The following is a 17,650-nucleotide window of genomic DNA, read 5'->3' on the forward strand; positions in this document are numbered from 1 at the left end:
TCGACACAATTGCCTTGAGAGTTATTTCATGTTTTTACACACTGTCAAGGACTAAAAAGTCCAATAGTACAAAAAGCTTATCTTTACCGAAGGAAACATGCAAACCTTTGAATAAACAATTATAAACTATGATGGTCAAAGAAAGAAATATAATTTTTAATAATTTAACGTCATAACAGGATAATTTTTTAAACAAATTTATAATCAAAATCCCAAACGACAGCGACAAAAGCAAAAAAAAATGCAATGATAAAAAATACGAATGACTAAGTAGATTTGTATTTTTTCCATCATTCTCAAGTCATTGGCTAAATAACATTCATCAATACATTTTCCAATCAAACACTTGTTTTTTTTAATTGCAAATTATTATCAGAGTCCAAAACAGGAACATGTATTAAAATACACCTTAGTTTCTTCCAAATCTGAAAACTTTACAAAAAATCGTCTTCATGGTTTTAGAAAATAACATCTTTGATCTAGTGGGATTAAAAAAAGAGAGTAAAATTCTTACTACAAATAGACAGAAAAACATGTGCTGCAGTGTATCTTTAACCTCAAGCTAAAAATAATCATGTATTACTTCTTTCCTGAATAACAATCATTAACAAAATCTAACAGTTGGATTTTCTGGAATAAAATTACGACACATCGACTGCATGAACCAGGTGTGTGAGCGATGACAAATAAAGACCTGAAAATTCTGTAAAGAGTTGGGGGATTAAATTGAATGAGCTCTCAAACTATTGTACAGAAAAGGGGGATATCAAGCTTAAAATAAAAAGCAAAAAATAACTAAAATCAGCTTAAGAATTCTCACACCCCTGATAAACCAATAAAACATTACCTCATGGAAGAGGGGGGGGGGGGGTGTCTGTATTAACACATTTGGCTTTTGAAAATGAATTCACAAAAACCTAATATGATTTTCACCCCTACATCCTTACTAATAATATATCATGCAGCTATCGAGTTTCACAATGCATGTCAGTCTAAATTGTATGATTGTTATTATTAAAGAATATGAAGTATTAACACAATACATTTAAGCACAATACAGCTAATAACATTCAGTTTTATTTTAAATATAGAAATATGCAGTATTTCTCTTTTTAAGATATCACCAAGCAAAATGAAAACATGCGAAACAAATGAAAAAGGGTAATTATTCTGCATCCATATGTGGACGATGTGTATAAGCAATTTTAACATGTAAGTATAGCAGATAAGTGACTATTCTGAACTTTATATTTGACTGTATATATAAAATATTTTTAAAGGAGTTCATAATCATATCACTATAAGAGCAGAGACTTATAGTTCAAGCAGTATAGTTTTTTTTATATAATACACTGATCTAAAAATGAAACCAGATTTGAAAGTCCTATCAAAATTAAAACTAAATTTATGTTGAAGTCAAAATCTCAAGAAAATTAAAATTGGTATCAGTTACCCAGCTGGAAAAAGAAAAAGTTAGATGAGAGCACTGAACCTGAAAGGCCACGAGGTAGAGCCAACTCCTTCACATTTTCACAAGTGTAGACAGAGTTTCATCATTAGAATTGCAGTCAGAGTTCTCAGAAGATGTTTCTAGTTTGGTTACTTCAATAGTTCAAAACCAGGGCACACTATAAAAATCCAGTCACTACCAATTCCACTGTCGTGTCACCAAATCAGATCATATCTGCGATGTTCAGGGAATCATCAATGACCCATCTGACAAGCGTGTCGGCCCCTGGATATAACCTATGTGTGTGTAATGAAATAATGTACAAATTATCTGTTTGTTTTCAAAGTTTTTTGTCAATCCAATATCAAGTTTGTAGAATAGATAGCAGACTCAATATTTTAAATTGCCCTTACCAAACATAAACCTCCCCAGTCAGTATGGTACAAGAATATACTTTATACACTCTATTTACCACTGATAATTAAAGCAAATATTTCAATTAGATGTTTCCAATTTATAAGAAAGTTTCAGCTGAAAATATGATCACATGTCAAATTTGTAATGCTCTAGGGCAGTACACCAAGCATCTGTTAAAATGAGAATAATGTTCTTTTACAACTTAGAAATACATGTATATCTGCTAAATTATAACGTATTCCAAAATTAATATTTTCTGATTATAACTTTGAATCAACGTAGTTTTATAGCTTCATTGTTTACTAGATTTGCAATTGAAATTAATTTTGGTAGTGAGTGAAAATCAATGAATTGCTTATACTGACAGGATGTCATTTGAGTTTATAACACTATGAAAATTCTCACCTGGAATTGTATCTGACCATCAGCATTGTTAAATAGCAAGTGTACCAGTTCCAGGACTTCTCTCATTTGTTCTCTGAAACATCGCTTATTGTATATACTGCATCTGAAAAAATGAAAATATCTTCATCATCATGATTATGATCAAATCCGAGGTGCAGTTATTTATGTAGATTCTTTCAGTTTCTGTAAAACGTTATAGAGATAAGGGCGAGGAAGTGGCCACCAAACAACAAAGTATAAAGCTCTATCTACATTAGATGTAGACCGAGTCTGGACTTGAGATGATTTATTTAAAACATAAATCCCCAGTAATCTTCAGTTTAACTAAGGACTCAACTTATTTGCCCACATAGGTTGGCCACTAACTTTACCAAATTAATTCATGATCTCAGCATTCATATTGTTATTTATAGACCCCCCCTGGGGGGGTATCTTTCCATTACATATTTTTTAAAGTATGTAATTACATGATGAGTTCACTATAGCAAAGCAGACAATAAAATCTATGTATTCATTTGTGATTTTTTATGGAAATTTATTGCAAATACTATTCATATGGCCTGGGAACTTGTGAAGACAAGTTAGAACTTAACGAGTACGAGTTAACACAATGGCAATGCATGTAAATTAGACTAGATCTAGGCCTAAACTAATGCCCCTATATACGATTATTTCACCAAATCCTCAGCCTTCATTAAATCTATTTAGTCTTGATAAATGTTATAAAATATTCTAACCCTTGTGGTTTGACTAAATTTACATTCAAGTTCGATTGAGTGACAAAAAAGTACACGCAATACTCCGTTCAATTTTCACTGACACGAAAATAAATATGTGGGGCAATGTATGTAGAGATTGGACGTTATTTTAAGGATTTTTGCTATCAGAGACGTTTAAAAAGGGTTGAAATCACTCGAAATGACTTTAAAGGCTGCATTACATTTATTTCATTTCCTACATTTACAAAAAACTCACCATTTCATGGTCTTCGGCTGTTCCAAACTGTAAATATTTGCCTTCCGTCCCGGGCTTCCGTCACTTCGTGAAAAAACTCTTTGAGTGCAAAGCGTATTCGTTTGTTTTCACGTACTGACGTGACGGCTGCTTATCCGTCACTTCGTAAAAACAAGAAATCCTTTTACCCGGTATTTTCTTGAATGTCATGTCGTCATAGCAACGTAATTAGACATTATTGTGATCTGAAACTTTTTGAGGTTCAAGATATAAGTCATAGATGTCCAAAAATGCAAAAAACTCAAAATTGAAAAAAGTGTCAATTTTTCTCTTATCCGTCACTTCGTGAAAACAGGGACGAATTTATGCATATATTTCAATTTTCACAGATTTGGCAATAAGAATTCTCTTGATGGAACCACAAAATGTTAAAACAGTGGTATTTTCACATTTTCAGGGAGGAATGTAACTTTGTTTCACATGACAATGAGAATAAAATTAAAATATTCCATATTCACATGATAAAATACAAAAGAAATAGTGAGTGTGTGATGTCATCTGTTCTCCGGATCGGTCCCCTAATTTGAATACTACGAGATGTGCATAATATCTGTTTCCAACTTTAAAATTTTCTTATTTTTACATCAGATTTTGATGAATTTTCAGTGTTTTGCTTGTTTATTTTTCTTTTCTTCATTAAAATCAACTTTTTTGTTAAAGAAGACGTTTCCTTCAAATGAACAGTCATTGTTCACCACCCATATGCTTTATCAGGGGCGGATCTGAGATTTTCGAAAAAAAGGGGGGGGGCATTTTGTTGGAGGAAACATTTGACAAGGAAAAAAGGTTCCTCACTTGATTATGAACGATATTATATTCTCATAAAAAAAGTAACGACTCTGGGGTGTTCGGGCTGGATGTGTCCACCCACCCCCACCCCCCCTGGATCCACTACTGTGTGATTGAAACACCTTATACCTCGGTCACATTTGCCCTACGGCGGCCGTACGGCGAGTCGAAAATAGCCGTTTTAACATTTTTTGTACACTGTAAAAACTGTGGTGTTAAAACTGACACCAATTGACCACACCCTGAGGTGTTAAAATAACACCCTAGAGATTGAACACAACACCAAAGAGTGTAAATGTAACAACTAAAGGTGTTGTAATAACACGTATAGGTGTAAAACTAACACCACCAATTTAACACCGGTGTAAAATAACTGGTGTGGTCCTCTATGTACACCGGTTAACACCACAATTTTTGCTGTGTACCAGCTACATATAGGTGGTTTGTATTAAAAAATGAATAAAACGGCCGTTTTCGACTCGCTGTACGGCCGCGGTAGAGCAAATGTGACCAAGGAATGTTATCGTGGTATGATCTTATAGGGACACCAACCGGTACACTGCACTGTTTAACTCCAACCGGTGGCATTTGGTGAAACTTTGAGACAAGAGATCCATTCTGAGACCACTATTCCAGGAAGAAATCCACTTCGACAGGTTGGTAAACCAATAAATCGAGCTGTAGAAAACAATTCCGGTTTGGGTTTAAAATGATTGTATACATAATACCAGGATGCTGTGGTGATTGTAATTTACTTTTGGAAACATCTTTTGAATGAAGCAAAAGAGGAAAGTATATTTCAGGTGTGATACCGGTTCCTTACAAGTCCTGTTTACGATATTGAAATGCTGGAAATGATTTAAGAACAACCTGAAAAGGGAAAATGAGGCCCGCCTACATAAAGGCGGGAGGGTTCGTCCCGATCTTTTTCAAATTAAATAGCTTTACTTGGATAACCTATCCACAATCCTATTCTATTTCACAGAAATCCGGGAAAGAAATACAGCATCTCTAGTAATGGTTTCCCGGAATGGCTTGCGTGTGTAAGCCTGTTTCGTCATTCGTGGAAGGAAAAAAACAAACAGAGCAAGCAATTGGATTATTTTATATTTCTCCTGAAGGTAGGGCGCCATCTCGCACGTCATCTATTACAAATTCTGGTGTCCCATGAAACCACTGCTAGATCTAATTTATGTACGGGGGGGGGGGGAGTTGTACGGGGTAAACAAAAATATTTTCATAAGGCGCCCAAGGGACAAAACAATCTTCGAACACCTTTGTGGGGGCGTCATAGTCGGGTAGTTATGACTCTCGTCTTTCAATCTGAGGGACGTGGGTTCGAATTCCACTGAGCCATAGCATGTTTTCCTTCAGCAAGTGAAGGGCCCATGTTGTGCTGCACTCAACCCAGGCGAGGTGAATTGGTACCCGGTAGGAAGAAATTGCTCCGAATGCTTCAGCACCCGTAGCCGTGCTAAAGCCGGAGAAATGATAAGTAAAATATGCCGTTGTTGTTATTAGCATCATTTATTATCTAAAAACAATTAGTGATTGCTTATCCGAAGGCCATACAGATTTCGTCTTATTCCAGGCCTGAGAGAGGGTTTCATACAAAAAAAAGAACAAAACACGCACCTGTCATTTTTATACTGCTAGTTTCTCCCATTATCTTTTTTTCTTCTTTCTTTTCTCCTCCCTTTTCCTCCTCTTTTTCACTGCTTTAACAATCATAAGTGCGGTTCAGCCCTAATGTAGCCCTCTTAAACCTGCTCTGATGCGGTTTTTTTTTAATAGATAAAATAATATTCACCGAGCTAAACGCCCGAAAATATCATGAAAATATCAAATATAAAATATTGAAAGTTTAGCACTATTTTGGTGAAACATTTATATCAATTGTCCATAGGGGGGATCTTGTCATGTCCCCACTTTCATTTTTCTTGTGATTTCTAAGTATATTCAAAGGCAGATTTTGCTATTTCACTCCCGGAGAATTGGCATAATAAGAGGTCATGAGATGTTACCATTTTTGTGTAATTATTCTTAGCAAGATGAAGCTCGATGATGGGGCTCCTTTCAAACAAATGAAATTACTTTTGTATTGGATTATAGCATGTTTGCTGATGATAGGCACCCCCTCCTCCAAAAAAAATTGTTGATACCTTTTTTTTTGCTTGTCAAATATTGTTGATGTTCCCCCGAAAATTTTTGGTTTTAGTTTTAAGTTTTCTGAGAACGCACGCGTACGTATATGCAGGGTTAGTTTACTGCATATAAGAAGGTTTTTTTCAGTTTTAACTGATTATCTCCAATGAATCTCGGATAATTATTTGTTTCATTCTGTTTTGTGAGAAAAGAAATGATCAACGCATTTGCAAAGTTCTACTGCGATTAATTATTTTTCTTCATTCAATATTACCGCTAGCGCAAAGCGCGAGCAGAAAGATTTAATATACGTTCTGGCCTAATCGAAAAGCGACCTGTAAGGACTGTTTGCAGTGTACCGATTATCATGATTATATTCTCTTTTAACAAAAGGGAGATAGAGTAAGTTATCTTAACTGTCTGTTTTATCGCCAACAGGCTTCCAGATGGGAGAGGGGGGGGGGGCAGTGCTCCTCAAACTATCAACGACCCGGAAAATTAGGGAAGGCGAGGAAAATTGTGATACTAAACACTTTTTGCAAAAAAATGTACTTTTCCATTAAAAAAAAAATAAAAATCGTCGCTCGTTCGCTTTCGCGTATTTCATTTCCAAATTTTGGCGGACCTCAGTGAAAAATAACTAAGAACCCTGGGTCGAAAGACCCGTCTTCAGCAAGAGAACACGTGCAAAACTAAAGATTTAGTAGATTTATTGTTAGTGGCTCATAATCATAGCAATCAAGCTTTAAATACCCAGAAAATTAAGGGGATAGTTCACCCGTAAGAAAAGTTTGTTGTAAAGAGCAGTAAAAAATTATTCAAACAAATACAAGTGAAAGTGTAGGAAAATCCATTAAAGATTAAGAAAGTTATTAGAATGTGAAGTTTTGGATTTGCGCCTTAAAAAACGAGCAAGTTCACCATTACATATCAAATTCATGACATTTCATTCACTTTTTATCATTAAGATATGTAAGAAAGCTGCTCGTATATGACGTCACAAATCAAATGATTAGAATTCTAATAACTTTGTTTTATATTCTTTGGTGGATTTTCCTCAAACCTTCCGCAATATTTTGTATTAGTTTTTTCTGCTATTTTTACAATAAACTTTTTGTCAGCGTGAACTTATAACTTCTCATTTAAGAAGGAATACACTCATGGTGGGTCTCAATTCCCAATTAATTATACCGAGTGCCATATTAATTCAGTAATTTGCCAATTGCTGATTTGCGATAACTCTCACTTCCGCCGTTACATTGCAATTGTTTTCCAAGTAGCTTTCTGGTGTCAAAACCCGGAAGAAATTAATGATCGTGTGAAATACAACACCTTTCTCAGGAGAGACTCCATTGGGGTGTTCAAGAAAATATTTGCGATCAATTGCAAATATTCCGTCGCAACTGAGAGATCAACGTTAGCTATAGCAAATCAGATTAAACTTCTTGTTTCAAGGAGCAGATTAGCAATCAATCACTAATTTGCAATTAACTGCAAGACATATGATTGATTTAGGGACCAAAAATTGACTTGCAATTGATCGCAAGTTTCTTGCAACAACCCACATATCTTGTAATCGAAATTATTGCGGATTAACAAAACTGAATGATTAAGGTCTCTCTGAACTGTATACGGAGAATCAGCCTTGATTTCTGAGATGGATATACATGCATAATTCATGGAAAATTTTGTTTTCTTCTTTTTTTTTGAACCTCGAGATGATGGGATCTGTAGCAAGCCAAGTAATCATGTTAATGAAAGGGAATGGTTATGCTTTTTTAGGCCTCTTAATTGCCACAATTCGTTATTTTACACTTGTTGTCCAAAAAAGGGGGGGGGGCGGGTCCTTAAAAAGAAGGGAAAGAAAGAAAAACGAAAGGGATGAGGATATAATACGATACTATTTCTTTCGAGTAAACCAGATTTACAGTCCTCTCTCGCTTCGCTCGCAACTTGAAATGAATTTTGACACATACGCCAAACCCCATTTTTCGTCATATTTAACTTCATACCAATTTTGACACCGTTTTACTCGGATTAAATTTGTATTTTGAAGAGGGGATCATGTCAATGCGATAATTCTTCGAAATTCGGGGCATTGACAGAAAATGCATGTCTATTCAAAAATAGAATCGAAATTTGGTAGAACCAACTTTGAACCATCGGAATTTTACAGGGTATATGTCAAGTTCTTGAACTTGATTCCTTCAAAGATTAGCATGCAGAGTCGGGCGTTTGTGGACGATTAAAGATGCCAGAGGAATTCGGGTTTCAATCGCCCCAGGCAACTTCATAATTTGTCGCAATATCTTATTTTTCCTCTTGTTGCAGTTTTGTCACCATAAACCACCACACGTGTGGGCCAAACTTGTCAGTGGCAAACGGACGACGTCCTTACAAACACCAAAAGCCTCAGACAGTTTTGTTCGGGATGATTTTTGTTGAGTCGGTATATATTCCAAGATGAAGAAATATGACTGTGTCGCCTTACTCCTGGCACGTGTTACCCTTCGGATGAGCAGGGTAGAGCTCGAGGGGGTGAGGGCGTCGCTGATCCCCTGTACACGCGACCTCCTTCCTTCATGCAGACTTATCGCCCCTAGGGTACCGTACCCTGCACCCGGTGTTGCCTAACACCCCTATAAACGCAGGAGCATGCGAGCAAGATACCCCATACCTTTGCTCCCATAAAACATGAAATATTGAGAAATGAGCAGCGCCGAGTCCGACCTTTGAGTCCATCTCCAAATTTTGATCAAAATCAGACATTCTTTCTACCAACGCGAAAGACCCTATGGTTACTGGGTAATTGGAGAAGGGAATGGGTCGGCGGGGGATACTTCCTTGGCATGTGGATGCCCTCACCGCATCACTCCTTCAAAACCATCATGAATTTACTGGGGTTTTACTTGATACCGATTCCTTTTCTTTTAAACATCCCTGCTTGACCAGTTCTATGTAATTCCCATCTTAATCCATAGAGCTCTGGTTTTATCAGCTTGACCACTTCTTTTGTGTCGTCTGGACAGAGCGTGCGGACAAAATGATAAAATTTGCATGTGAATAAATGGTCTTGGGCGCAACAATGCCATCGGCGTTAACTTTTTTGTTCAACAAGTTGAGCGCGGATGAATACTGTACCATGGCGTGCGCCTGTTTTACACAGCCACACGACCCAACTTTTTTTTCTCGCTCTCTCCCCAGGAACACAAAAGAAAAGACCCATACGTAATACACGCCAACGGCCCGGCCTCATGCGAACAAGTGACTGTGTGTTCGTGTGTGTACCTCATCAGCACACGGCGAGCAGATCCCACAATTCAACTTGGATTGTACATACGGAACATATAAGCTTACGGAAGCAGATACCAAACTACCCAACGAGACATATATGTGACTAAAAAATAACTTTTTAGGATAAAATGATGGTTTACTCGTGATCAACAAGACTCTTGGATTGCTATAATTTGCGAATTCGAAGATGAGGCGGACTACCCACTCAGGAATTTCAATTTTTTGTCTTCCCAAAGTTGGATTATTTCTGGTGGTGGTGATCTCAACTTTGACGAGTTACGGTGCAAGTGGTAAGTTGGTCCGCGCGAGTCGTATACTTTTTGCCATGGGTTTTGTACATGGTGGGTTAATAGAAGAACCCTCTTTACCCCAGTCGATCTTCGTTTGCGACATTGGTATAGTTTTAGTATTCCTCTGTTTAAAATATGCTTGCAGTATTAAGTGTGTCAATATTCAAGTAATACGAGTTTAAAACTTTACTCAGTAACAGACAACTTGCCATGATAATATTTTGATCATTATTATAATCATGACTTGTTGAGTCTATTCAGTTTTCACTATGTTACTTGAATGATCTGTCACTGGCATTGTGCATGGGCCGACAAAATATGTTGCTATACCTGGCTCAGACAGGGGGGGGGGGGCTCAAAACTATTGCAGGAGGCCTATCCTATCGGTTTTAGGGTACATACATGTATGATACATGCACCACTGTGATATTATTATATATCCAGGTCATTTGGGCTTTATTGTGTATACATGTAAGTATAACATTTGCATTTGTTGGTCATCAGGTAATAGATGTATATGAACTCTCAATGAACTTCTGGTTTTAATTCTTTAGAATGCCAAATCTGTTTGAGTTTATAATGTTTATAATAATATTACATAACTTTGAATATAAATATGTAGACCTATGTTGATGTAGGCCCATGGGATGGGTTTTCCTATCAATTCAATGAAGTCAATCTTGCATTGTTATGCAGGTTATTTGAACATTGATTAAATGGTTTAAGTTCTCCTTCCTCTTCTGTCTCTTCTCTGTACATGTATATTTTCTACAAACTTTCTTTGTATGCTTCTTGGCATTGACACTTCAAATGACAGCTGCAGAAATGGGTGGATTCTTAGATCAATGGATGTTTATCATTAATTGATTCCTGGAGATATTGTCTGATCCATTGTGACTATACATTGTTTCTTATATTCATTCTGGACAGGAGAGCTTCAGTGATGAATTAATGCAAGTCCAATAACAGACGAGTAAGAAAGCACATAAAAGTACATTGTCAGCCTTCTGATCCCAAAGGTTCAAGTCATGTACATATAGTACATGTATAAAGGCAAGGCTGCACGCTAGCTTGTTTTCTTGGTGGCCCGATTAGTCCTTCACAATCATCAATTTCATGTTTTTTGTTGCCCGGTAGCAAATTTGGTGGCCCTAAAACTATAGAAAACATTACAATTTATCTAAACTTTGGGAGCCCAATCAGGCCATCAAGTGTGGGCTTTAATAATTTTTACAGATTTTGGTGGCCCGACTCTCATTTTTTGGTTGCCCCGGGCCACTGCTAATGTCAAGCCCTGATATAGGCCTAGCTGCAGTAGGTCCTATTGAATTGTCTTATAAAATTTTATTGAAAGATACTTTGTCACTTCTAAAGTAGATGTAGATATAGGCCTACACATACATGCATTTACCATGTAAACTACAAGATTACAGGCTGATGTTGGGATTTAAAAGTGCCTACAGAAAGTGCTTTCAGGACATCCATTGTGTATCTGACATGAAATGGTTTCATTTTGGGGTTTCCTCTTCAGAATATATGTGGTATGTGTTAGGAGAAATCCAGACATTTCAAACTGTCACATTTGTAATTCATTGTTCGTTGTTTGTAATTACGCTAATTGTTGTGGGAACAACTCTCAGTCACAGGGCATGCTTAAATGAAGGCAACAGTCACATGACATAATGTTTTAATTAATTAATCTTTTGCCAATCAGGGGAAAGTATTTCTTAATTGTTTAATGTACAATGAAAACTCCAGTCCAATGGCCTGCCTGCTACAAGCATGTTTTCAAATAAAATCTAAAGCTGTTTTCAATTAACAGACTGGAGCTTATCTTAGGATTTTATTTTGGATTCAGCTGGTCATATGTTTGGCGATGAGAAGACCATTGAGATAAGAGTATGGACTTCTTACTCTTATCTTACATCGGTATGGTCAGGCCTAGTACCCTGTTGAAGAGGGAGGATTAAAAGATTGCGATTATAAACAAAGCAAATTGCTTTTCCAAACTGATAATTGGACAGTTCCATATTGATTCAGGCTGCATTGTGAAGAAGAACTTTTTTTTTAAATTTGATTACAGTTTGGTTTTGTTTAATTATTTTCATAAATACATGTATGTCAATTTGCAAAACATAGGATATTTTGAATTTTTATTTTGATTGAATTTAAACATTTGGGTAGTAAAGTTGAAAAATCAAAAAACTTAATGAAAATATATTCATGAATTAGCACAAGAATATTCAATCATAAGTGGTGAAGCTTTTTCCAGTTTTTATAGAATATATAAGCTAATAATAATATAAGGATGTGTTTTATGTCTTAGGAAATAAAACCTTCAGCAAGAACTGAAGCTGTGATATTGTCATATTTCCAAAGCTTATACATGTACATGACTACATGTATATGAATTAGAGGGATTTTGTGGGACTATCTTTCGGTTCTATTCACACTGACATACTGTATTGAATTCCTCCCCTTTGGGCATGAAAACCTATCCTTTTCCACAAAGAATCTGGGTGCCGCCCTAGTTTGTAGTTTTGGTAGATATGCTCAGATCAGATCCCATCTTACATGACAATTTGATTGTTTGAAATCCATGTATATGTACACAGCAAAAATTGTGGTGTTAACCGGTGTTCAGAGGACCACACCAATTATTTTACACCGGTGTTAAATTGGTGGTGTTAGTTTTACACCTATTTACACCTATAGGTGTTATTACAACACCTTTTGTTGTTACATTTACACTCTTTGGTGTTATGTTTAATCTCTAGGCTGTAATTTTAACACCTCAGGGTGTGGTCCTCTATTAACACCAATTGGTGTCAGTTGTAACACCACAGTTTTTACAGTGTAGGATGTCCATAGATAAATGTGTAATAGCTCTATTGTTTTAAATAGTAAACTTAAGGAGAGAATTTTTTAATTTACATGGAAAGATAATATTGTTATTGTGGGCGCGTCATGGTCTAGTGGTTCTGACTCTCGCCTTTCAAACAGAGGGTCGTGGGTTCGAATCCTAGCCATGGCGTGTTTTCCTTCAGCAAGAAATTTATCCACACTGTGCTGCACTCAACCCAGTGAGGTGAATGGGTACCAGACAGGATTATTTCCTTGAATGCTCGAGTTAAAGCCGGGACAATAATAGCAGCGCTTTGTATCCTCAGGCATAAAGCACTTTATAAATCCAGCTATTATTATTATTATTTCATTTTCATGCTTAAATTAATTACTTCATTACATTACATGTAGATCAGACCTTTTCTGGAAAAAAAATGACAAAGTTTAATAAGAGATGAGTGGTACATGTAGTGCTACATAAATACTTGTATTGTATTGTATGTATTTCCAAGTCACTGTTTACATGTAGTTCTGTATGTAACTTACATAAATGTAACACCTGGTAATTGTACTTCAGGAATTCCCCCAAGTATCCTCTCTGATCTTAAAATCAGAATTATTAAGGAAAGAAAACAAAATACAGTTCGAACTTTATTTTCATTTTAGGCCTCACTTGGTGCAGTTTTGTTGTTTAGGTTGGGATAATAACAGTTTATGACAAACTGTAAGGGGATTGCTTATTTCCATGTTGTTTTGTGAAGTTATTTTTTGCCATTTAAGTGGTGGTTTTGAAAGGGTCCCTTGGAAACATTGCAGTTCAGACAGTAAAGAGTGATGGAATCATGGGAATTAAAGAAGAGCAATCATATCTGATAATTCCCTTTGAGAGTACCCTCAACACTATATCTTTAATATATTTCTGGATTCAATCAATTCTTAAATTGGATGTGTGTACTACATTGTACTTGTAATGTAATATGTGATTTTGATATTACTTTTTGGATTATTTTTATAAGTAAATAAAATCTATTTTTGTGTTCTTAGCAATATTACAATGTTGTTGTTTTTTGCACAAATTTGTAGCAGGCTAACTTGTTGAAGTTCAATCAAAGGTTCAATACATGTACATGTATATTCATGAATTATGGAAACAATATTGTTTACAAACAAACAAACAAGCTTACAGCTTTATATTGAATTTGATTCATATTTTATCCATTGCATGAAAAATAAGTTATCAGTTACATGTATATTTTATTTTGATTGAAATTGAACTTTTGCCTTCGCAGCTGGCAAGCCTACGCCTTCCAAGAAATCAATTTGTGGCAATTATTGGAAGCTACATTTGCATCACTAGCATGCTTAGCATGCGTAGTCAGAAAGGAGCCCTGGTAGATTTCCTTTGTTTTTGGTTGCCAGATGTTGGTTCCCTTTCGCTAGAGGTGTGAGGACTGATTAATTGTGACTAACTTCACTCTTGATGCTGAAAAAAAAGAGAGAAAGTTGAAGAATATTGAATCAAATCAAATGAATTGATATTCTAATAACTTGCATACTTTTCTATAGTAAAAAAAAACAAGTTTTGATGTCAATTGAACTCTTGCCAGAGGTTTGTATACATAGCAACAGCATGGCACTGCATATGGGTTTTTGTTTTTGCTGGAAATTCGAAGAAAAGCTTAGTGGATCAAATTAATTTTGTTTGATCTTTTTGCAACAAAAAATATAGATAGCGGTACATACACTGTATTAATTGTGTTTTAATTGCTTTTTCCTTCTGTGTATTTCAGTTTTTATGTACTTCATGGGTTTTTTTTCACTGGCTAGTCTAGTTTCAGCTGTTGAAAATGAAATAAGTTGAAATTGTGAGGCCTTGTAAAAAAGGCTAGACAGTAGCCCAATGTTGGCCGAAGAACTGTACACCACCGCAGTCATACATGTAGCACTGTCCAGTAGAAAGCACAGGGACCAAACATGGATTCATGACAAAAGGATGACTCCAGTTTATATAATACCAAGAAAAAATTCTCACACCTCTATTCTTTGTTAGGATGGTACTTTGCTATGTTTATCTTGGTATTCCATTATGACGAATGTGCGAAACAAGTCGGCGAGCACACGGGCCAAGTGGTCCTTGCATTGTTCTGCTTGTGCCATCCTTGTTTTGTGTCTTGGAAATCATTGGCTCGTTGCTGGTCTTGTTCTGTGTTCATGTTCTTCAAAAGTTATACAGAGAGCTTGCTTATTTCAGGGATAGAGATACATGTTTGAAGCCATTGTAAATGTAATCATTATGTGGGTGGTCTGTTGGAGTGCAAGTTTATATTACATGTACATGTAATCATTTTATGAATTTTTTCCCCTTTGTGTCATGAAATTCAGTCTCAATCCTTCTTGTTGGAAACCTTGAGCAGTTTGGCTTTTTTTCATGTTCTTCCCACTTTCTCTTTTACTCTCTCACACACACACACACCTCCTCCCATACATATTTACACACATACAACCCACCCTCTTCTTTTAAATCTGCTTCAATCTTCATCTCTATACTGTCTCTCTTCATCCTCTATACTGTCTATCTTCAGCAAGTTCAGCTCCTTCTTAAATTGGTTTTCAAGCTACAAGCCTATTGTTATAAAGTTCATGGGTGTCAAACTTGCATTCTTCGTGAAATTGGGCTCATGCCATATGCACCAAACCTCTTGTATGGCAAGTAAAGGAAAACAATAATACCAATGTGTGTTTTTCACCTCTCTCCTTGGTCCTCTGCCTGGCTTTTTTGGCGTATTGTCAATGCATGAGCAAAAGTTTAGAGAGAGTAGTCTTATTTCCTCACTGGGGTGTGTCTCAATACTAGTAGAGTTTTGCAGTTGATAAGAAGCAAAACTGTTGCCATTTAGATTAAAAGAACACACACTGTCCAGAGATGTTCGTTGACTTTGCCTGGTCTAGCAACAAAAGCTGTTTAAACCAGGGACGCCCTGGTCTTAATCTAAAGCTTGTAAAGCTCTAGAACTTTGGACAATGTTGTCCAACTGTCAAGGCAAACTGACCAAAACTTTTGAAAATATACTTGTAAAGTGTAATACTAAAATGTAAGGCCTATACACAGCTGTCATCCTTTCCTGTCAGATCCATGTATTGGCGGTCTTTATGGCCAGGTTCCATTGTAGCATTCATGTCAGTCAAGCCAATCATTGAATTGGTGAGCTATAGGTTTCCCAAACAGGTCTGAAAAGTTTTGAACTAGCATTGCAGAACGGAACGTGACCTGGCTCGCTCTTCGCCAACCTGTCGTCGTCCTGCGGAGGGCCTCACTGTTGTTGCGTTTGAAAAAGAAAGAGCAAGGTGGGAAGCAACTAATTGTTCGTTTGACCTTAAAAACTATTTTTATTTTGATTGAACTGAAAAGCAAGAAAAAAAATCTGAAGATGAAAGGTGAGAAATGTGCGCTAAGAAGACTTGTGTGATACCTGTAGATTGATCTCTCTCTTGATCATTTCCCTGAAGAAAAAAACGTGGTACATGCATTTTACTTTCTTTCTTAATAATAGAATGTAATTTCCTTGGAGTTTTATTCATTGATGTGGTTATGTTGGTTCTTACCAAATAACCTTAAAGTTTGGACATTCGTTGTTTCCTTCTCGGGTATCCTGTTTAACAACGGAAAACTCCCACGGAAGGAAATGGTTCAAAAATGATCCAAAGACGCTTCAAGAGATTGGCTTTGTTCAGATTCTTATGGCAGAGTTATATTTTTTTTTTGAATACCTATTTCTGTATACTTTGAAGTGTTTTGTTAAGAGACAGTACTTAATTAAAAACAAAAATGATGAATGTGTCAAATTTACACAAGGAATGTGATGTTTCCTCCAGTTCCATCTCAGGTGATAAGTGGAATTTTGTGAATATTTGTTCAGTCCGACTCAAGGGAATGCATGTTAGCAAGGAAGGTTATTCAGCTGTGCTAGTCAATCTCATCTGAATCGAATCACAAGTTCAAAACTAAGTTTCGAGTCATTTATTTGCATTTTCCCTCCAATGAAATGTCCCTTGGTTTCCAGTAAAAATTCTTAAAAAGATGATATTGGATTTCTGAACACTTTTACCCTGTATAAGCACTCATTATAAAAAATAAGATGATAGTTTACATGTATGAAGAATTAGAGGATACAGTAGTTTTTTTCATGCAGAAATCCCAATTTAAATTATCAGCCATACTGTACATGTACACTGTACTACATGTATGTAGGCAGTTGTAACATGTATGCCCTACATGTCAAACCTTATTAAAAAAAAAGAGTACATTTTAAGGGACTTCTCTTATGTTTGTGCATACAATCAATGATTGGATCCTTTCAGTGTTTCTACTTTCATTCTTTCGAAAGAATGATATCGCCACTGGGTTGAGAGCTCTGGTATTGACCTAAAGTACCTTTTGTGCGTACCTCCCCCTGCTGGGCCGGGAGGCTCTGAGGTCTCCCTGGTTATTTAAGGGGGCACATCGCACCAGGGTGTGGCCTGAACCAACTGTGTACGAACAAAACTTCATACAGCTGTATTTTAAACATGTAGGATGGATGCAAGTCACTTCAACATCTTGCACAGTAATGTACATCACATACTGTATCCTACAAAGAAAGTGAAAACAAGATTAATTCATTTTTTTCAGTATCAACAACAAAACTTACATATATTCATGTACATACATGCATGTACACCATTGGCCTGCATATGTACATGTTGGGATTGGAGAGATCATATTATCGTTCCGTGGTTGTTGTTTCAGTACTGTTTGTCTTGTCTTGGAAGTTATTCTTTCTTGAAATAATCTAGAAAGAAGGAACTATGTACATTGTGCATGCATAACTTGGACATGATATCATATTACAATTCATTCACTCTCAAGGAATTCATGGTTGATTTTCAAGAACAATTTTAATAGACTTGAAGTCATTGCTTGAACAAGTGCTATCAAAAACTATATAACTTTCGTGTCTTTAAC

The 17,650-nt window shown here is 36.2% G+C and overlaps 1 long non-coding RNA gene across 1 annotated transcript; it reads right to left on the reverse strand.

Annotated features, from left to right (window-relative positions):
• Positions 1-208: 208 nt before the first annotated feature.
• Positions 209-3,343, reverse strand: LOC121428305. The gene is made up of 3 exons (XR_005971765.1): positions 3,248-3,343; positions 2,273-2,375; positions 209-1,746 (listed from the first exon to the last, which is right to left on the reverse strand). It is a non-coding gene; the product is annotated as an uncharacterized LOC121428305 (long non-coding RNA).
• Between the last annotated feature and the right edge of the window lie 14,307 nt (positions 3,344-17,650).

This window comes from Lytechinus variegatus, chromosome 15 (genome assembly GCF_018143015.1).
Source record: "Lytechinus variegatus isolate NC3 chromosome 15, Lvar_3.0, whole genome shotgun sequence".
NCBI classification, from domain to species: Eukaryota; Metazoa; Echinodermata; class Echinoidea; order Temnopleuroida; family Toxopneustidae; genus Lytechinus; species Lytechinus variegatus.